Source organism: Dasypus novemcinctus, chromosome 30, assembly GCF_030445035.2.
Source record: "Dasypus novemcinctus isolate mDasNov1 chromosome 30, mDasNov1.1.hap2, whole genome shotgun sequence".
NCBI lineage: Eukaryota > Metazoa > Chordata > Mammalia > Cingulata > Dasypodidae > Dasypus > Dasypus novemcinctus.
The window spans coordinates 6,419,951-6,442,913 of NC_080702.1; the positions used below are offsets into that span (position 1 = coordinate 6,419,951).

General features: G+C 41.8%; 1 long non-coding RNA gene across 2 annotated transcripts in view; it reads left to right on the forward strand.

Moving 5' to 3' along the window:
- Positions 1–22,963, forward strand: part of LOC131276945 (uncharacterized) — a 128,122-nt gene that overhangs the window by 22,659 nt on the left and 82,500 nt on the right. The window contains exon 2 of one of the 2 annotated variants that reach the window (XR_011647770.1): positions 18,702–19,102. This is a non-coding gene — a long non-coding RNA (uncharacterized lncRNA). The remainder of the gene's footprint in view (positions 1–18,701; positions 19,103–22,963) is intronic. The other variant, XR_009184160.1, reaches the window with a different exon arrangement.

The window sequence follows — 22,963 nt, forward strand, 5'->3', positions numbered from 1 at the left end:
AGAATAGTTTTTTTTAAATATATGTTTTATTTTTTTAGAAGATAAATAGATTACATAAAATTTTATACAGAAATGTAAGGGGTACCCAAATGCCCCACTCTCCACACCTCCCACTCTTCTCCACATTTAACAACTTCTTTCATTAGTATGGTAAATTCACTGCAGTTGATGAACACATTTGGAGCATTGCCACTAAGCATGGTTTACAGTTTACATTTAGTTTACACTCTCTCCCACTCAATTCTGTAGGTTATGGCAGGGAATTAATGTCCTGTATGTGTCGTTGCAATGTGCTTCAGGACTATTTCATGTCCCAACAATGACCCCATATTTTACACCTCCTTTTCCCTCTCCCTCCCTTCTGCTCCTCTAGTGGCCAGTGTTTCCACATCAATGATAAAATTTCTTCCATTGCTTGAATACCAGTATGTCTGTAGTAGAATACCAGTAAGTCCCCTCAATTCCATATTTTATTCCCCAATCCTGGAGATTCTGGGATGGGTGATGACCACTCGACCTCTAATTGAGGGGTGGCTTCAATCCTATATGGCCAGTGAACTGGAGAGTAGCTGCTGGAATTAATGGAAATGGTGTTTTTTTCCTTAATTTTTAAAAAATTTATTGAAGTATATCACTCATACAGAAACATGTAAACAATAAGTTTATATTAATAGTTTTGAGCTTACAAAGGAAACATATATAACATCAACAGGACTCTTATACCTCACCCTACCACCAATACCTTGCTTTCTTGTTAAACATTTTCCAGTAATGATTAAAGGGCAACATAAAATATTTCTACTAACCAAAGCATTTTTCCCCCAACCAACCTTGTTTTGTTATCTTTATCTCATTTATGTATAAACATACATAAACAAGTGTATAATAAAAATTGTGAACCTACGAAGCAAACATGCATGACATATGTATGGGATCCCATATATCGGCCCTCCATCAATACCTTTCGTTATCGTGAGACATTTTTTATAGATTATAAAAGAATATCGAGGAAATTTTACTACTAATTATAATCCTTTTATTATATTTGGTAGGTTTTCCCCCAACCCACCCTATTACTATTTTTTAATGTATTTTTATGACAGAAGTTGTAAATTTAGGAAATAATTGTGCACATGTGCAGAATTCCCAAACAAATCCCTCTATCAGCATACCACACTGTGGTGGAATATTGGTTACAGATTATATGATGATATCATCCAGTTGTTACCATATCGATAGTGTACATATGGCACATATTTTCCATACTGCACCATTACCTACACAGTATACCTTTGGCATAAATGCGAGAATACTACATTATTACTGCTAATCACAGTCCATCTGCCGCTCCAGTTGTGCTTTTCCCATGTTTGTCCTCTCCCACTGTATTGTATATGATCAAATAGTGATGTGCATTTGCTCCTTCTGACAAAGGACACTTGAATCTGTACCATCAACCACAATTCTCATCCACCTCTTGGTTTTCTGTGCTATTCAGTTCCTAGTTATTCTTTAGGCATTTACAAATGTAGACTGTTGAACGAGGGGCTCGTTGGGGTAAGGACGACGGAGACAGACTCACTCCGGAGACGGGTTCATGATGCACGTCTGCTTTATTGAGGAAGTTGCAGCGTTTATATAGCGGTTTGGCTTACGGGGCATAGCTGACAGGTGGAGGGCTCACGGGAGGAGGTTGAGGTGGGGCTGGAGACATTTGGCTCAGTGCTGGTGCGCCATCTTTTGGGTGTGCCCAAAAGCGTGTGGACTAGAGAGAGTGCTCATCTAGTCGCTCACAACACAGCCAGACTGAATGTCTCTGCCGCTCTACCTACATCTCCCCCTCTGTTATTAACTAGAGCCTACTATACTAATTTCCTTTCTTCAGTTTTTTGGGATAAAGCTTGAAGGCTTTTGTTGATACATCAATAGACAATACATATGACAACAATTAAGATTCCTATTATAAGCCATAGCAGAAGGTTGGGAGATGATAGGAGGGACTGTACATGCTCTAGTATTGCAGCTAGTAAAGAGGTGTCTACTCCGGAGGCTCAGGTGTTGTTAATCGATAAGATTTGGGATGTTAAGAGTTGGGTGAGGTTGAGGAACTGTGGAGCGTCCATGTCCACGGGCATAAGAAGAGGCGGATGTCGTACTGCGGTCCAGAGCAGCTGTCTGTGTGCGGAGTTTGTTGTGAAGATCGAGCAAATGAGGAGGAAGAGGGTTTCGGGTGTTGCAGGGGCAGGTGCCATACGTTGGGCTTCTGTGCATAATGATTCGATGTTTCCCCGTGTGATGCGACACGTGGGATGGGCAGGAGTACGGTGTTGATGGCATCGTCTCACAGGGCCGCCTTCTTCTCGCCTTTCTTCCAGGGACAGGTTATTTATGTCGCCTGCGAGTAGAGTGACTGTCTGGGGGGTCATCTTCGGCGGCGGAGGATCGGCCATCTCGTTTTTCGGTGGGCACGGCGAGCTGTATCAATCTGCTGGGGACCCAGATGGGCTGGTCTGCGTTTTCTGGAAAGACACAAGCAGACCCTCATCCCGGTATTAGTAGGAGATGGGGCCCATTCCATTGTTGCGTCAGGGGGTCTTTCCAGCGCACCAAGGGCATTGGTGTGGGTATAGAGTGGAGTCCTCCCCAGTGCTTGTTGGCGGGAGAGAGACCTTCAGAATTGAAAGAAAAGTAATTTAGTGTAATTAGGGCTTTTGTTATGATGTTTTTGAGTATATCCCTAGGGTCCTCCCCCTTTTGTTTTATTATGTGTTGTTTCAGGGTGGCATGGACACGTTCAACGATGGCTTGACCCTGTGGGTTGTGTGGGATGCCTGTATAGTGTTTGACCCGCCATTCAGAACAGAAGGATTGGAAGGATTGGGAGGTATAACAGGGTCTGTTGTCTGTTTTTACACCCCCATTTGTAGAATGGCCTGCAACAAGGCAGAAGTAGCATGACGGGTATGCTCACGAGAGAGAGCGGTGGCAAACACAAATCCGGAATATGTGTCAATAATTACATGGACATATTTCAGTGTCCCAAAAGAGGGGACGTGGGTGACGTCCATTTGCCGTAAGCTGTTATGATGTAACCCTGTTGGGTTGACTCCTTGGGGTTGAAGTGGTCCTGGTGGTAACAGGGGACACACTGCGCGCAGGGGCGAGTTAGGTGTTTGCATTGTTGGTGAGAGAGCGAATGAAACAGCCGCTTGAGGGCATGTGCAGACATATGGAATTTGGCGTGTAAAGTGGGTGCTTGATCAATAGCAGGTGCAGTGAGTATTAATCAATGGATTCGTCTGCTTGCTGGTTCCCTCGTGCTAGAGGGCCAGGCAATCCAGTATGTGCTCTAATATGTTGTATGTACCATGGCTGTGCTCTGTTTTCAAGGATAGCCTTGGTTTGGGTTAAAAGGTCATCTAGTTGGGTTTTTCTTAAGCGGAAGACTGCATGTGGAAGGCTATGTAGGGTTTGTACCACATATGCACTGCCGGAGAAGATATTTATAGGGATATTCTGACAATGATATAGCGCAAGGAAGAGTGCATGTAGTTCTCTGAACTGTACTGAGCCGTCATGGGGGCATTTTATAATCCGATCCATTTGTTTTTGTTGTTTTATGAGTACTACATGGAATGACTTATTGGCGTCCGTAAAGACAGGGGTTTCATTTGGGAGTGGCTTGGACGGCGGGTAAGCGTTCTCATGGAAACTGCACGGCAATTGCTCGAGGGTGGAGAGAAGTTTGTGAGCGGGCCGATGATGATCTATTTGCCCAGGGAATCCTGCTACAAGCGTTTGTATTTCGAGGTTGGTTTGGAGGAGGTGGGTGATATGCTCTCCTGTAAGAGGCAAGATTAATTTGTCTGGCTCCTGGCCGTAGATGCTTTTTGCTGTGTATCGTAATTTTCTCCCCAGTAGGCAAAAGTCTGTTAATTGGGGTATGATTTTGCTGAGACTATTGAAGGAGAGGTGCACCCAGTATAGGGGCTCATTTTGACATAGAACTCCAGTGGGCGTTCCTTGGGTTGCTAATACTATGGCAAGGAGAGGTTTATGAGGATTAAATTTGGCCAGTTCTGTGTTTTGCATTTGGGAATTGATATATTTTATGACGTCTTCAGCTTCAGAAGTGAAGACACGACGACTCGTGGGATTGGGGTCTCCCCCTTAAAGGGAAAAGAGGGGGGCTAGTTTATGTAATGATAGGGATAGATGTGGTCTGATCCAGTTTATGTCCCTGCAGATTTTCTGCAGTTCACTTAATGTGCAGTTTTGTGTTATTGTTAGAGATGGTGACAAGGGCTTGATGCCCTTATTGATACGATATCCTAGAAAGCTGAAGGGCGATTTAGTTTGCACCTTTTTGGGGGTGATTTGCAGTCCCAACTGTTTTAGATTATGGAGTAACACCTTAAAACAGTTTGTTAAGTGATCCTGATTAGGGTGTGCTGTGAGAATATCATCCATGTAGTGGATGATTTGGCAGTAAGTTTGCAGTGGTAACATGGCATTGCCTACGAAATTTTGACATATTGTGGGACTGTTTTTTCATGCCTTGGGGGAGGACTTTCCATTGGTACCACTCAGCTGGCAGAGCATGGTTAATTGCCGGAACTGTGAAGGCGAAATATGGGTGGTTTTGTTTATGCAATGGGATGGAAAAGAAACAATCTTTTATGTCTATTATAAAAATATAACTATTTTCGTGTATAGCTGAGGGATGAGGGACACCCGGTTGTGGTGAGCCTATCTTTTCCATATGAGAGTTGGTGGCCCGCGGCTCATGAAGGAAGCGCCATTTGCCTGTTGCTTTCTTTTGTATAGCAAATACAGGGGTATTAAGGGGGCTGGTAGTGGGCTCTAGGTGCCTGAGGTCTAGCTGTTGTTGGACAAGGATTTTGAGTTGAGTGAGTTTTTCACGAGGCAGGGGCCACTGGTTCACCCAGATGGGTTGTTTAGTATCCCATTTTAGGGTGACTGGTAGGGGTTTCATGATTGTCATTAGTGGTGGAGCAGTGGCCTTTAGGATTGGGGGAACTGGTCGGTTGTTAGGACAGTTCCGAGCTGAGGCATTTTGTCTCTGCCCCATAGGGTATTAGGGAGTTGTGTCAACACCAAGGGTTGGAATTGTCCTGCAGTACCATCTGGGTCTGCCCAAGTTAAGGGTTTTGAAACTTGGCGGGAAGTTTTTAAGCCATCCACTCCCTGAATAATGGGCCCGATCTGTAGGGGCCATTCTGGCTCTAGATCTTTACTACTTAGGACGGAGATATCCGCCCCTGTATCAAGCTGCCCTACTATGGATTTTCCATTGATATCTAGGGTTAACCACGTTTTGTTTTGGGTGATGGGGACCGTCCAATAAATGCCTGGATTTAATCGAGTTTCCTCTCTTACTGGTGGGGCTGAGAGGTGCCCTGCTTCTCATTTAAAGGCAGTAGGGTTTCTCCACGGGCGTTGTTGTGAGACCTACAGTCGCGTTTCCAATGGAGCCCCTTGTGGCACCTAGGACAGATTGGATTTGGCTTGCCAGGAGAGGATTTTTGTGACTGTTTTTGCGGGCATTCTCTCAAAATGTCTAGTAGAGTGACAGTGGAAACAATTGCCTGAGTTTGATTTGGGGGATACCTTGAGATGCTAGGCTAGGGTGGCCACCAACATGCTGGTGGATAGCGAGCCGACGTCACGACAAGCTAGCACCCAGTCTTCCGGTGTGCCCTTGCACAACGGAGCGATGGCTCTACGGCATTCGCCCTAGGCCCCCTCTCATTAAAGGTCCTTTACTAGCATGTCCGCTGCTGTGGCATGGGTGACTTTTCTCTCTACCGCTTCCTTAACTCGGCCAGAAAAGTTAACAATGCCTTCATTAGCGCCTTGTACAAGTTTAGACATTTTAAGGGGATTTCCTTTTGGATTTATTTTTTTGAATGCTCTCATAGTGCATAAACGGCTTTGATCAAAATATTGGAGGGCCCTGTGGCCTGGACAGTAGGAGATGCATATTGGCCCTCTCCTTGTAGGGATTCTGTGGGAATATTAACTCCAGCCCACATTTCTTTCTCCCAGTATTTCAGCCTCATCATAATAGAGTGCTTTCCATTGGATATAATCCCCAGTGGGTAATAGAGCGCGTGCTAGGTTTTTCCAATCAGTGGCACAATTAAGGTCTACATTGAGGTTTTCTAATAACATTTGTGCACATGGACTGTTAAGGCCATCCTCTTGCATGACACGGCGTAAAGTGGTGATTGTTTTTTGTTCATGGGGATACCGTTGTGCTGGGCGGGCAGCAGTGGGGTTTACATTAACAGGATAGAAGTGGGGCCATGATTCTGCTCCTGTGTTAGAATGGGCATCTCGTTGCCAGCAAAGCTGGGAGTAGTTAGTTAACCATGGACTGCTGGTAGGAGAGTCTGAGGTGTCACAGGGAGTGCCCATAGCCCAGGCTTCCTGGGGAGCTGGGTTCTGTGGAGGGGGAAGTTGCGAAGTGGGAAGTGCTGACACGGGGAGTTTTGCAGCAGAGAGTTCCTTTGGCGTGGGGACTCCCATAGCGGAAATTTCCTCTGTAGCGAGTCTCTCTCTCTCTTTTTTTTTTTTAATTTTATTTTATTTATTCATTTTCTAAAAAATATTACATTCAAAAAATATGAGGTCCCCATTCACCCCCACCACCCCCACCCCACCACTCCCCCCACAGTAACACTCTCCCCCATTATCATGACACATCCATTGCATCTGGTGAGTACATCTCTGGGCATCGCTGCACCCCATGGCCTGTAGACCACACCATAGCCACAGTCTCCCACGTTCCGTCCAGTGGGCCATGGGAGGACATACAATGTCTGGCAATTGTCCCTGCAGCACCACTCAGGACAACGCCAAGTCCCGAAAATGCCTCCACATCTCATCTCTTCCTCCCATTCCCCGCACCCAGCAGCCACCATGGCCACTTTTTCCACACCAATGCCACATTTTCTCGATTATTAACCACAATAGTTCATGAATAGAATATCATTAAGTCCACTCTAATCCTTACTGTATTCCTCCTTCCCGTGGACCTTGGCTTGGTTGTGTCCATTCCACATCTATGTCAAGAGGGGCCTTAGATTCCACATGGATACTGGCTGCAATCCTCCTGCTTTCAGTTGTAGGCACTCTAGGCTCCATGGTGTGGTGGCTGACCTTCTTCAACTCCATGTTAGCTGAGTGGGGTAAGTCCAGTAAACCAGAGTGTAGGAGCTGAAGTCTGTTGAGGCTCAGGGCCTGGCTATCATATTGTCAGTCCAGAGATTCAAATCCCCTAGATATATCTTAAACCCCAGCACCAACAGTTCCAGTAAAGTAGCATGAAAGGCTTGTGAAAAGAGATCACATCTGAGTCCAGCTCCATCACGCAGAAACACCAGCTCCAAAGAAGTGCCAACTGACATGGCAGTGAACTCCACCTGCCATGACCATAGAACCTGTGGGTCTCTTTAGCCCTCAAAAGAACCAATACCTGGGGTTGTATCTACTTTATCTGTCTCTGAGACTCTGCTCAGGTGTGCATAAGGGCAATCCGTCTGACAACCTCCAGACTCTTTTTTAGAGACTCATGGCTATATGAACTCATTTGTCCTTTCCATTTCCCCCTTACTTTAGGTCAAACAACGTTTTTAACTCCTGTTATTATATGTAGACAGGGATGGTAGCGAGTCTCTTATTGGGTGGCTCTGCCTCGTCTTAGCGTCAGGTGGTCCTGGGGGGCCGGTAGCATTGGTGTCTGAGCTGATGGCCCCCACAAATTCCAATAGAGGAGAGTGTAGGGCATTAGTATCGGGCGATGTAGTCGAGCCCCACAACTGTGCGAGGGTTAAGGTATAAGGCGGTGCTGCTGGGGAGCAGTCTGCAGGCATTATATCAGGGATAGGGGCTGGTTCATCTTCCAGAGCCCCTGTAAGGCAAGCATGAATAGCTAGGAGCGCAGGGATAAGGCTGAGAGGGAATGTTTTGTTTTCATGACCCTCTGCAGAACGCACGTGCTTTAACAGTTTAGCCCAGGTCTCAGGGTCCCATAGAGACGCAGTCGAGAGCCAGGGATTGAAGTGGACTATCATATCCCAGTACTGGTTAAGTTCTTTTTCTGATATTTTAATATGCCTACTTGCAAGAGAGTGGGCAGGGCTCGAGCCTTCAGAGTCCGAGGGGAGGAGGGGAGGTTACCCATGGCAAGGATCACTTACCCGAGTCATAAGACGACAGGAGCATCGACTGCAACGAGTCCCTGTTTGGGTGCCACTTGTTGAACGAGGGGCTCGTTGGGGTAAGGATGACAGAGACAGACTCACTCCAGAGACGGGTTCACGATGCACATCAGCTTTATTGAGGAAGTTGCAGCGTTTATATAGCGGTTTGGCTTACGGGGCATAGCTGATAGGTGGAGGGCTCACGGGAGGAGGTTGAGGCAGGGCTGGAGACATTTGGCTCAGTGCTGGTGTGCCATCTTTTGGGTGTGCCCAAAAGCGTGTGGACTAGAGAGAGTGCTCATCTAGTTGCTCGCAACACAGCCAGGCTGAATGTCTCTGCCGCTCTACCTACAGTAGACTACCGTTTTCAGCCACATCCCCATTTATGAACTGGCTGTTACTAGCTATGTGTTACTATCCACTCTATACATTTCCACACTTTTACAGTAAAGCGAATTAAAACTTCTATATACAGTAAGTATCAGTAGGCCATCTTAGTCCTTCTCTTGTGTCCTTTAAGGAACAACCACCTAGTATTTATAGTAAATATTACCAGAGGAATCATGTGAGATCTAGGAGAATGCATATTAGACTCCTGTAAGCTCTGTAGAGTTATAACAGTAAGCAAAGTAGAGTACCTATAATGAGACAGTAAACTGAATATGGGGAGGAATATAGTGTGAATTAAAAGGCTAGTGTGTTCAAGAGAGAAGGAAAGAGACAAGAAAGGACAATAACATAAAGAGTCAATATAAAACAAACCAGAACAAAGGTATTAGAAATAAAAAGTCAGAAAAATAGGGGACCAAACAAAGAGAGGTGTAATGTAAGAGAAACAATAAATGATGGAGGATAGAAAGATGTAGAGGAAAGGGGAAAATGTTGGTGGCCAAAATCAATACATACAGAAAAGAGGAAATGGAGGATGAGGAAATACAGCAAATGTGAAGTGCTCCCTGCAGAACCTAATATAAAAAAAGTTTAAAGGAAGAGAAAGGAAAAAAAAAAGGGATGGAGGGATCAAGTAAGGAAAAAAAAAAGAAAGAGAAAAGGGCCTTGGGGGGATAAATAGGAAGGAAAAACAAGAAGACAAACCAGCAAAATACCAGACAAAGTTTCGAGCAAGGAATCCTCTTTGCAGTTAAATAAAATGCTTGGGAATCTGACATTCCCCCTTTCTCCCTTCCTCACTTCCCTCTCTCCCAAGGCAGCAGGACAGCTGCCCGAGAGGTCCACTCCAGTAGGAGATTCAAGTGGGTCCTCGTTGAACCAGCTCAGCACAGAAAACAATGTCTCTTTAATTTCCAGAGAGAGAGCACCCACACCTGACCAGGAACCCCAAGTATGCTATTGGAATATTTTCTGAATGTAACATTGAAAAAAAAAAAATAAGGAAAAAGTATATATATAGGGATCAGGGAAGCAGCTGTACCTCAATCGATTGGGCTTCTGTCTACCATATGAGAGGCCTTGGGTTCGCGTCCTGGGGCTTCCTTGTGAAGGCAAGCTGGCCTGCTCCTGTGGAGAGCTGATGGCTGGCACCCACGGAGAGCTGGCGCAGCAAGATGATGCAACAAAGGGAGACAAGCAGTGAATGGACAGAGAGAGCAGACAGGAAGCAAGATGCAAGGGGGGGCGGATAAAATAAATGATAGCAAGTATATATATATACACAACACACACACACACACACAAAATAACACCTATCACCAGGTCTTGCAGATATTTTCCTTCATTTTCTTCTAGAAGCTTTATGGTTTTTGCTTTTATATTTAGGTGTTTGAATCATATTTAGTTAATTTTTGGATCAGGTGTGAGATACGGACCCTCATTCCTCCTTTTGGCTATTGATACTCAGTTATCTCCATACCATTTGTAGAATGGGCTGTTCTGCCAGAGCTGAGTGGGTTTGACAGGCTAGTCAAAAATTGCTTGACCATACATGTGAGGGTATGTTTCTGAAACATCAGTTTGGTTCCATTGGCTTATGTGTCTGTCTTTAGGCCAGTACCATGTTGTTTTTACCACCCCAGCTAGGTAATATGATTTAAAGTCTGGCCATGAGAGTAAGCCTCTGGCTTATTAGAGTATTTATTCTGCATGCAGTTTTTCTCTTTAAATTAGGGTTTCCTGCCCTTTCTCCCTTGCTGGTTGTGCAGTAGGAACCAAGAATGTAGTTGGTGATGTAAGCTGTGGAAGCTCAAGTTTCCCTTTTAACCCCAAGAACCAGTGAAGCTTCTTCAAACTTTGTCCTTTGCCAGGGATAGGGACCGAGTCACGAGTGTGTGAAATAATCCAAGTCATGCAGGCCTGGACTGTAGTTGCCCAGAGAGCCTGATGAAGTGTCATGCCCCCTTCTCCCCTGCTTGGGGCGGGTATGGAGCTGCATGTGTGGGCAGCAATCTTTGCATTACAGGCCCAAGATGACCGCAGCTGCCCTGGTATATTCCCAGTTATTCATTCTGTGCCAACCAAAGGTACCTGCAGTTACCTGGATAGGTGGGGCAGTACCACCAGTTGCCACCCTGACAGAGGTGGGACTGAAGCCTAGCCTAGGGCTGCAGGTTGATCTGAGTGAAAGAAACTATTTCATACCTTCACTGTGATTTTCAGTCAGGCTGGTTTCCCCTCATGCCAGGAGCAGAGTCAAAATGGAGGTGTCTGATCTCTGTCCGACTTGGCAGGTTGATACTTTAGCTGTTCTTAATATTATACTTTAGCCCACCGAATTTACTCATCAATAGCTGATGTTAGTGCACAATATCTCTTCCTCCCCCAGTTTTGGGAAGTGGACCTTTTGATACCAGCCACGGAATAGCTCCGGAGGTGGCTTGTGCCTCCAGTGGAGGATGGGCACCAGCCTCTGTGACGTGGAGTGCTCTATTTAAGAATCTTTTCTGCAGTGGGACAGTCTCCTCCCTCCATTCCTTCCAAGCATGTTGCAGGATGTTCTTCTGGTCTCCTGGAGCCCCAAACAGGTGCTTTAGATAGTTGTGTGATTACTAACTGCCCTTAGCAGGAGCTGACTCTTGGTCCTTACTCTGCTGCCATCCTGCTGGTTGTCCTTGAATTAGATATTTTATATCTAGGTCTAAAGTTTCCTTTTATATTTTTTTTGTTGTTTGTTTCTTTGTTGTGAACTATCTCTTCTTTCATTCCAAGAGTATTTATTTACCTTTCTCACTGAGCAGAGATTTAATAACTGCTTTGTCTGATAATTCCTTCTGTGGTTCTTTTGGGACTGATCTGCTTGATTTTTTTTCCCCTGGACAGTAGATGAGGTTTTTCTAGTTCTTTATATGGTATGTTATACAATTTGGGATGATATTGTGGTTGCATGTGCTTATTATATAGTTACAAACTTCTGAAAGATTGTTTTGACTAGTTGTGGCCTCTTGGTATTCCATATGAATTTGAGGATCGACTTTTTTCATTTCTACAAAAAAATGCTGCAGAAATTTTCATAGGTATCGTATTTCATCTGTAGATCGTTTTAAGTAGTAATGGTATTGTAACAATATTAAATGTGAAATGTGGACACACTGTATCTTGACATTTACTTAGGTCTTTAATTTCTTTCTGTTTTGTTTTGCAGTTTTCATTGTATAGTTCATTCTTTTAATTTAAATTTATTTTCAGGTTTTTTTTTTCTTTTAGATGCTATAGTGAATGGAATTAAAAAAAGATTTTTTTCAGAATACTTAGGTTTCGCAAAATGTTAACAAATATAAGGAATTCCCAAATGCCCCGTTCCCCACACCTCATACCCTTCCGCACAATAACACCTTCTTTCATTAATGTGGCACATTCATTGCAATTGATGAGCACATTTGGAGCTTTGGCACTAAGCATGGATTATAGTTTAGATTGTAGTTTACATTCAATTCTGTAGGTGGTCGAAGGTATATAATGGCTTGTATTTGTCATAGCAGTGTCATTCAGGACAACTCCATGTCCCAGAAATGCCCCTATATTGTACCTCTTTTTCGTTCTCCCTGCCTTCAGCACCTCCAGTAGCCACTACCTCCACATCAATGATATAATTTATTCCACTGCTAGAATACCAATAAGTCTATAGCAGAATACCAGTAAGTCCTCTCTGTTCCATATTTTATTTCCCAGTCCTGAGGGTTCTGGGGTGAGGATACGTATTTCATCTCTAATTGAGAGGTGGCTTCAGTCCCATATGGGTGATGGATGGAACTATGAAGCTTGCAGTTATAGACTCTCAGTTCCTCTGAGTGGTGGTTGTCCATCCTCACCTCCCTGTTTGCTGTCCAAGGTGAGGCCAGTGAACTGGACAGCAGATGTTGCAACTAATGGAATTGGTTTTTAATGCCCATTTCAGATTGTTCTTTCCTGGTATGAAAAAACAAAACTGATTTTTTAAGAGTTTTTCTTGTACCCTGCACCTTCACTAAATTTATTTTCTGTAGTAGTTTTCTTGTGACTCCTTTGGGATTTTCATTATGGACGGCCATACCATCAGAGAGAAGTGTTAGTTTTACTTTTTCATTTCTGATTTCAATGCCTTTTTCTTTTTTTGTCTAATTACCCTGCCAGGAACTTTGAGTATAATTTTGAATAGAAGTGATAAAAGTGGGCAACCTTGCCTTGTTCCTGATCACAGGTTGCAGTCTTTCATTGCAAGTTTTCATTCTTTCTTACATTGACTACGATGTTTGCTGTGAGTTTTTTGTGTTTATCATGTTTTGGTTGTTACCTTTTATTCCTCTTTTTCTGAGTGATATTATTATGAAATCATGGTAGATATCATCAGAAGCTTTCTCTGTGGTATTAAAGTGATCATATGGATTTTTTCTTCTTGGGATAAGTCACCCTTGGTCATGTGGTATAATCCTTCTAATTTATGTTGTTGGATTTGATTTTCCAGTGTTTTGTTGAGATTTTGCTTCATTAGAGAAGTTGTTCTGTTACTTTCTTTTGATGTCTCTATCTGGTTTGGGTATCACAGTAATACTAGCCTCATGGAATGAATTAGGAAGAATCCCGACCTCTTCGTTTCTTTTGGAAGGCTTTGTGAAGGATTTGTGTTAATTCTTGTTTGAGTGCTTGGTACAATTCTCTCTAAAGCCATCTGGTCTTGGACCTTTCCTTGTTGGGAGGTTTTTGATTATTCAGTCTTTTTGCTTTCATAGGTCTCTAAAGATCTTTTATTTCTTCTTGAATCAGTGCAGGTTATTTTTATGTTTCTAGGGATTTGTTCATGTCCTCTAGGTTATCTAGTTTGTTGGCATATGAATGTTCATAATATTCTCTTATAACCCTTTTAATTTCCACTAGATCAGTGATAATATTCCCACTTTCACTCCTTAAGTAGTTATTTGCATCTTCTTTCATTTCTCTTCTTTTGGATAAAGCTTTGTCAATTTTATTAATCTTTTGAAAGAACTAAATTTTGGTTTCATTGATCCTCTCAATTGTTTTTCTGTACTTTATCTCACTTATCTCTACTCTTTATTATTTCCTTCCTCCTAGTAATGTTAAGTTTGACTTATTCTTCTTTCTTCAAGATAGGAAGTTAGGTTATTGGTTTGATACCATTCATTCTTAATGTAGAAATTTATAGCTATAAGTTTCCCTTGTAGGTATAAGGGGCAGTGCCTTGCTCCTTCCCATAGGTTTTTGCATGGTTTTTTTTTTTTTGTTTTTTTTTAATAAGAATTTTCTGATTTCTCTTGTAGGTGGGTTTCAGAAAATTATCCTGTTGGATATTTAAAAATGGGTCATATATTTTTCACTTACTTGTATAATTCCAGTTTTCCTTCTGTTATTGATTTTTTTCTTTAAATATTTCTCTCCCCCCCTTTGCAGCATTTTTGCTTGCTGTCTACTCTGTGTGTCCTTTCACTGTGCATTCTTCTGTGCCTGTATTTATTTTTAAAATTTATTTCCATACACACCCCCCTTGTGGCTTGCTTATTGTCTGCTCTCTGTGTCCATTCACTGTGGGCTCTTCTGTAGTTTTTGCTTGTCTCCCTTTTTGTTGCCTCACCCTGCTGAGTCTGCTCTCCTCTGCTCTTGCGGGTCTGCAGCATTATGCAGCGCTTGCCGATGAGCCTGCCTTCACAAGGAGGCCCCGGCACGTGAACCCAGGACCTCCCATTTGGTGGATGGGAGCCCAACTGATTGAGCCACAGCCACTTCCCCGTTACTGATTTTTATATAAATCAATTGTGGTAGAAGAGAAGCTTTGTGTAATTTCAGTCTTTTAATTTTTATTGTCTTATATCTTAACATACGGTCTAGCCTGGAGAATGATACAAGGATAGTTTAGAAGAATGTGTATTCTTCTGTTGTTGGGAGGCATTCTATATATGTTTGTTAAGTGCAGTTTATTTATAATATTGTTGACTTCCTCAGTTTCCTTTCTAATATTCTGTCTTGATGGTTGATTCATTCTTGAAAGTGGTATTTTGAAGTCTCCTAGTATTATTGTATAACTATTTATTCTTTCAGTTTTGCCAACGTTGTTTCATGTATTTTGCGGCTCCTGTGCATATATGTTGGTGATTGTTGCACCTTCTTGTTGGATTGACCCTTTTCTTAGTATATAGTGCTCTCCATTTCCTTTTGTTCTGAGTTCGGACTTTGAGGCTGTTTTTTTTCTGATAGTAGTATAGCCTCCCTTCTTGTTACTCTTTGTACATAATACTTTTATTCATCTCAAAACTTTCAGAGTATTCGTTTCTTTGGATCTAAAGTGAGTCTCTTCAAAATAACAGAGTGTTTGAAGTATTTTTTTAAAATACATTCTGCCAATATGTGTCTTTTAATTGGTGAGTTTATTGTTTTTATTATTTTTTGAAGATACTTAGATTACATAAATGTTATATAAAAAATAGTATGGGTTGGAGGAAAAATACATCAAATGTAAGAGAAGGAGTATAGTTGGTAATAATATTTTGACGATGCTCTTGAGTAGTTTGTAATAAATGTTTGACACCAATGGATAGAGTTTGTGGAGGGGTGATGTATGAGACCCCTGTGTGATGTTATGTGTGTTTATTTTTTAAGTTTGCAATCTTTACTATACACTTATTGTGTATATGTGTATGAGTGATATACTTCAATAAAAAATATACATACAAAAAATTTATACATACAAAAAGTATTGGGAAATACTTTGGTAGTAATATTTTGACAGTGCTCTTTAATCATTAGTTTAAAAGGTTTAACAAAAATGTAAGGTGTTGGTGGTAGGGTGACTTATGAGAGTCCTGTATGATGTTATATACATTTGTTTGTAAGTTCACAACTATTACTATACACTTCGTTTATGTATGTTTGTGGGTGTGTAATATATTTCAGTAAATATATTTTTAAAAATACAGGGTTTTCCCATATACCCCACTCCCTATACCTCTCATGTTTCTCCCCATTAACAACATTCTTCATTAGTATGGTATATTTGTTACAATTGATGAATACATTTTAGAGCATTGCCTCTAAGCATGGATTATAGTTGACGTTGTAATTTACACTTTCTCCCAAACAATTTTAAAGATTATATGAAGATATAAATGGCCTATATCTGTGATTGTGATGTCATTCAGGGCAATTTCCAAGTCCCAAGTATAACCCTATATTGAACCTGTTTTTCCCTCTCCCTGACCTCAGAAACTCCATTGGCCACTGCTTCCAAATCAAGGATATAAATTTTTCTATTGCTAGAATCACAAATAGTCTATAGTAGGATACCTGGAAGTCTACGTTAGTCCATAGTTCTATTCCCATTCCTGAGGATTCTGGGATGGTGATGCCCATTCCACCTCTAATTGAGAGGGGGCTTCACTCCCATGAAGCAGATGAATGGAGCTGTCTTGTTTACAGTTGTAGACTCTCTATGTTCCTTGAAATGTTTGTTGTCCATCTTCATCTCCTTTTTAGTTGTACTGGGTGAGTCCAATGAGCTGTGAGTAGGTGTTTGCAACTCTGTTGTGATTCAAAGCCCAGGTTGGACATGGACAGCCCAAAAAACTTAGGTCTCTTGGAAGTACACCTTATAATCTATTTAGTTTGAAGCAATTGCTTTGAAAAGCAGGATTTATTTAGGCATTGTAAATTCATTTCTTTTACATCTTATACCTTTTACCCCTCATTTCCTCCATTGCTGCCGCCTTTTGTGTGTAGTTGATCTTTCATAGTGAAACAATTTGATCCCTTTTTTTTTTTTCTGTATATTTTTTAGATATTTTCTTTGTGGGGTTATGTTGGAGTTTATATTTAACATCAGAAATTGATGATAATCCTTGAATTGACTTGAACTTTCAGTTTCAACAGTAATAATAAGAAACTAAAGGTTAATAATTCTTAGATAAAATACTTATATGTATGTATTTCAGAAATAAATTACATTTTGAGACATTTAACTGAAAATACCTTTGAAGCTAATTGATTCTGAAAATATATGCCCATTTAAAGGTAACGACTAGATTTTGGCATGATGACAGCATTTGTTCCCTTTCAGAACAAGAACTTACTATAGGGGTGAAAATCAGTAATTAGATACAGAATGAAATAGAATAGGACAGGTGCAATAGAGGTAGTGAGAACAAAGACCCATATTTAAGACTGGGAGAAATATGGAGCCAGGAAATACCCATAAGTTAGCTGCCATATTTATGAGCATTTTATAGAAACAACAGGATGGACAGCTCTGTGCGGTTGGGAAAGCTATTCTGAATCATACTACCTACAGTTTCAAAGAAAAAAGCACGTGAAATGACCAATAATAAAAATACCTCGTGTCACTTGACATACAAAAGGGAATATAGGGCAAAAAAGGAATAAGTGCAGAGAAACAACAGTACAAAGAAATGAAATATCTTCATTTTTGTGTACTTTATGAGGTACTTTTTCAAAAACAAGGTATAAGGCATTAAGAAAATGAAGTAAGATATGAAAAGACATCAGAAAAATACTCAAAAAATGAAGGGTCATAAATGAGGAAAGAACATTAAAAAAAGGAAAAAATTACTTTAAAATGTAATGTAAGCTAGAAGAAATACAGTGAATGATAATGCTTTATAAGAAATAGAAGTTGAAAAGAGAAAAACATATTCAAGAGTAATTAACAGAAATTGTAAAAGATTTGAGAAAAAGTGTCAAAAGTGAATGCTAAGTAAAGAAGAGCCAATATGTGAAGTCCATGAAAAGACAAAACCAAAGCAGAGTCCTGAAACAAGTAAAAAATCTGTCTTTTTTTTTTTTTTTTTGGAAATAGAAGGAATGCTTTGAAGCTGCTTATTAAAAGTGTGTACTGAGCAGTGAATGAGAATTATGGCAATATGTATTCCATTAAAATTTATGGGCTTCAAAGAAAAAAAAAAATTTGTGCATTTAGAAAAAGCCGGTGGCATAATAGAAAGAAAATTACAATCTCATAAAGGTTTTGGGAAACAATGCATCGTTTCAGTCCTCATCTCCAAAAAAGCCATTGGATGGATGGCTCAGCAACCTAAGGGCTTGTATGGAAAGGGTTGCTGTCCCCGGGTAGAAGTTCTCAGGACATCCTTCAATTCCTGTGCCTATTTTTACCAGCTAGTTCTTATCTCCACTTGCATGTTCACGTAAAATATTAATTGCAGCTACCTAGTGTTCCCTCAGTTTTGCTGCATTTCCAGAAATGCCAAAAAGAAAGCTAGAAAAGCAGTGGATTCCATATGCACTTGTTTCCCTTCCCGTTTTTTGACCTGCTCCACATTTCCTCTTCTTTCTCTTCACCTCTTTTTACTTCCCAGATCTCTTCTCTTGAACCTAGTACAGGATGATTTCTGGACTCACACTTGCTCTGGAAAAGTGTTGACAGCTGGGGGAGGGAGGGAAGGAAACATTTATGCATGTCCCAGTTACCCAGGGCAGGAAAACACCCAGTGGCCTGAGGAAAGCTCACAGGGAGGGGCATGCGTAGAGTTTGGGAGACAGGGCGAACTGTCTCACTGGAGCTGTGGGTTCTGAGAGAGCAGGGAGCCCTCAGCCCTGTGGTCCAGAGATGCTGTGGTGGACTTGGTTCATTCCAGGAGACCAGGTCAGCAGTGTTGTGAGAGCCAGTGTGTGAAACAAGGCAGTCAGTAGCCCCTTCATACAAGCCCTCCAGAAACCTTGCCAGGCCTTGGAAAGTATTGAGGTGCAGCTGGACAGCAGTGTCTCTCAAATGGGAGTCAATTCAGTTTTATTCTTAACCCTGGAATTTTGGATTTGGGTGAAGAGTGGAGGGTAGAAGTGTGCTCAAGGAAATACATCCCACTGCCCCTCTCCAGGACACACAGTCACACCCCTCCCCTGCCCCGCACACTCACCAGCACACCACACAGACTTACACGGACACTACCCAGACCCTGCACACAAAATCCATGCCACCTTAGGGGAACACTGATGCTTACAAGAACTGTAGTTCTTTCTCTGGTAAATCACTTTCTTTAACCATACTCCAATCCTCATGTCTTCCAGGAGATGGAACCAGAATGACTCTCCAGGATGCTCTGATTTTCTTATGCAGATTTTCCCTCAAAAGCGAGTGAATCCTGGGAAGCGTATGTGGCTCAGGGCCTCTGCCTACCATATGGGAGGATCTGGATTTTATTCCTGTGACCTCTCAGTCAAAAAGAAGAGAAAATGTGCCTGCATGGTGAGCCAGTGCCCGTGTCACGAGCTGAGAGCTTGCGCGGTAAGCCATGTGCCCATGCGAGTGCCTGTTTTGGTAAGCCGAGTGCCTGCGTGGCGAGTGCCCACATGGCGAGCTAGTGCCTGCAGAACAAGCAAATGCCCATGTGGCGAGCCGAGTGCCCATGCAGTGAGCCAGTTCTCACGCAAGCTAGTTATGCAGCAAGATGATGATGCAACAACCAAAAGTGAGTGAATCGGAATATGTACTGTTTTGCTTCCTTAGAGTCATGCCCAATAGCCTAAATGAAAACTCTCGAGAATTGGATCATGCTGTGTGGTCTTTGCTCAGGTACTTTGTTCTCTTGGTGCTTTAGAAGAACAGATGGGAAAGGGTGGTCAAGTCAAAGGCCCCGTAAGCAAGTGTAAGGACGTTTGTGGAAGGGCATTTATTTTGACATAGATCTCTCAAGTCCATTTTGCTTTGCGATTACAAAATTTTTAGAATCAGTGGAGGAAAAATGTTGCTGAGGTAAAGACCCCTACTGTGTAGTTTATAATCTGCTGCTGCTTTTTTGGGATGCCCCTTTATAAAAGGGGTCAGTTTGAAGGTGACCCCACTTGACACTCTCCTCTCCTAGGAAATTGTGTATGTCAAATATAATGCACATAATTAGATATACTTACTTGAAGGCAATGGAAAGAGAAAAAAAAGGTAACATTTGTATCTTAGGCACAGAATAGCGACCCCACCTCATCTCCCTGGTCATTAGGAAGCTACACCATCATTTATTATTTCAGAGCTAGGTGGACAGAGAGTATCTCTGAGCACATTGGTGTTTAACCATGAATGACTCAGAGAGTATTCTCACCTTGGATAAGAGGGTAGACTGGAGTTTTGGATTAACAAGTATAGCATGAGCTGCTGCTGGGCCATCTTCTTACTGTCAGAAGAACAGCAAGGACAGTAGGAGCAAAGAATTGTGAATCAGTGCTTGGCTTTGTAGTTAATGTCAACCTAAAGTAACTTGTAATAATCAGCGTACAAATGGTACTAAAATTCAGTGACAGGGTCCCACGGTTCCTCCTGTTTGTTCTGTATCTCACCTAAATTTCCAAAATAGCCAGTATCATCTTGATATCTTCCAGATCATTTCACCCTCTGTGGATCCACATATGCTGACCATGCATATACCTTATGTTCTATAGGAATTTCTCTAATGAGTAATGACTTTGAATATCTTTTCATGTGCTTATTGGTAATTGGTATATCCTCTGGAGAATTATCTAGTCAAGTCCTTTGCCAGTTTATAATTGGCATGTTTTTCTTTCTGTTGTTGAGTTGTTGGTGTTCTTTTTATATACTGGCTATTTTAACCCTTTCTTAAAATACGATTTGCAACCTTTTCTGTAGGTTCTTTTCACTTTCTTGATAATGTCTTTTGGTCCACAAAGCTTTTGACTTTTGGTAAAGTTCATTTCTGTTTTTTGTCATTGTTGCATATGCAATCCCGTACCTCAGTTTTTTCACCCAAGGAGTAGAATAGTGAATCATCCATGACGTGTGTCTGTGAGTGAGTTAATATATGTAACATGTGTAAATGCTCAGAAAGGTTAATTGAAGATACAATGTCTTGGCTCACATTTGACTTAATAAGACTCAAAGCTGGATTCATACCTGGAAGTGGAAACTCCAGGGTCAGTGCCCTGTCCTTTAAACATGGCTGCTTTGCCAATACACAACTACTTAATTTTAGTCATTTCTTAAATTAAAATGTTTCTCAGAAATGGTGTAGAGGGTCGTGAGCAATTGTGGGCAATATGTATGGTAAGGCGGAAGGGTGTAGTCGTGCAGTGGATGGGTATGACAGTGGGCAGTGATGTTACTGGGTTGGGTGGTGCTGGTTTGTGAGGGGTTAGCGAGGGGAGGGTTGGACTGTCCATGGAAGTGGGGGGAAGGTTGGGGAGGGAGCTGGTGAACACTTGGGATTTTTGGATATGTGATTGTAAGTATAACATTGGGAATGTTATTTTGACAAATATGGCATGAGACGGTTACTAGTTTAGCTTGTTGGATGTGGGGAGCAGGCAGGACAGGGTGCACCAGGGGCAGGCTTCTAGGAAGTGTGTGAATGTTCATCTTTTTATAGTATGTTGTGTCAGTGGGTGCTGACCCACATAATGAGTGGTAAGGTGTGGTACTCCCATTCTGGGCAATCCTGCTATGTCCTCAAATAGAGGGGCTGGAGTCTCTTGAGAGCATAGGCAGTGCCTAGTAGGAGAGGACAGCATAGTATGTGAAGCCCTCAGTGTTGTTTTAAGTAACTATAAATCTTTTCCTTCAAGGAGTAGAGCTTGGTGGTTGCCCTTGGTCCTGAGGGGAGAAAGAGGGAAGAATAAAATAGATGGAACATGGGACATTTTTGGGGTGATGGAATTGTTCTACATGATCTTGCAGTGCTGGATACAGGCCATATTAAATTTCATCCGAATTTATAAGTGTATAGTCCTAATTGTAAACCATAATGTAAATCATTGACCATGGTTAGTCGCAATGCTTCAGTATGTGTGCATCAATTGTAACAAATGTACCATCCACATGTAAAATGTTATTAGTAGGGGAAACAGGAAAAGGGGGAGGATATTGGGTATATGGGAATACCCTGTATTCTCTACATGACTTTTCTATAGCCTGAAGTTTCTCTGAAATTACAGTGAAAAAAATAAGACTCTGGGGGAATAAGTGGAAGAACATGTCACTGAACATGGAAGACAACAGATCTTATATGACAAAAGATATAATGGAAAATTTTTCAATTATTTCAATTTTAAAAACGTTATTGTATTTGTATTTTTAAAACTACCATCATTTCATTTTCTTAAAAATCGTGTTTGATTCTTTTATTGACTTCGTTTTAAGAGAAATTTTGGATCCCAGAAGGATTGCAACTGTTTCAGGTGAGGATCATTGGTGTGAGGTGTCCATGATGGGGAATTCATGGAAAGACGTTCACCAGGTGCATCCCAGTAAGGCATAGGCATGTGGTCAAATGTTCATGTGCATTGTCACAGTGGGTAGACTTTCCCACAGTAACCAAAAGAATAACAAAACCCAGTTCTGCAACATTCCCAAATAGAACAGCAGGAATCCCCAAGTACAGAGGCAGTGACTAGTGATGGAGGGTGGACATTGATGCACCCTTGATGTTGATGACTCTACTTATGAACCTTTACTTTTGAAATTGAAGCTTAGCTTAGTATTATAGGCTGCCTAAGAGATTTATTCTGAGAACCTCCTTGTAGCTCCAGTGTGGCCTCTCTCTGAGCCAAACTCAGCATATAAATGCACTAACTTCTCCCTGGCATGGGACATGACTCCCAGCAATGAGGCTCCCTTGCACTGAGGGATTGCTACGAAGTACCAACTAGCAATTCAGCTTGAAAAAGACATTGACCAAAAGGGGTAAAGCGTAAAGACAAATGAGTTTATATGGTTAAGAGACTTGAAAATGAGCCTGATAATCATTCTAGAGGTTACACTTATACACGTCTCAGCTGGATCTTATTGACTTTCACAGTAAATATTGCCTCAAATAGCTGGGCTCCTGAGGGCTCTGGAGAAATCCAGACAGTATAGACAGGGTGGACGACTCAGGAATTTGGCTCGCTGAGAAGGTGATAATCTTGGACTCAGTTGTGGTTTGCTTACACATGGCTCTTCTGCCAGTTTTCTTTGAACCTATAGTTAGTAATAGAGTTGATAAGGTTATGTCAAAGAGACTTATACTGTTGAGCTTTCCATGTGCCATTTGGGCTCTGAAACTCAATAGAGTTGCAGCACGTACTCTCCAGTTCACTGGACTCACCAAGGACAAGTGACAAGGAGATGATAATGGATAACAACCATTCCAAGGAACAGAGAGTCTACAACTACAAGAAGATAGTCCTATCCATATGCCCCTTGGGATCTAAGCCCCCTGTCGATTAGACACAGAGTGGGCATCACCAACCCAGAATCCTCACGGTTGGGGAATAAATGATAGATCACAGTAGACTTACTGTTATTCTTCTATACACTTATTGTGATTTTAGTAATGGAAGAACTTTTA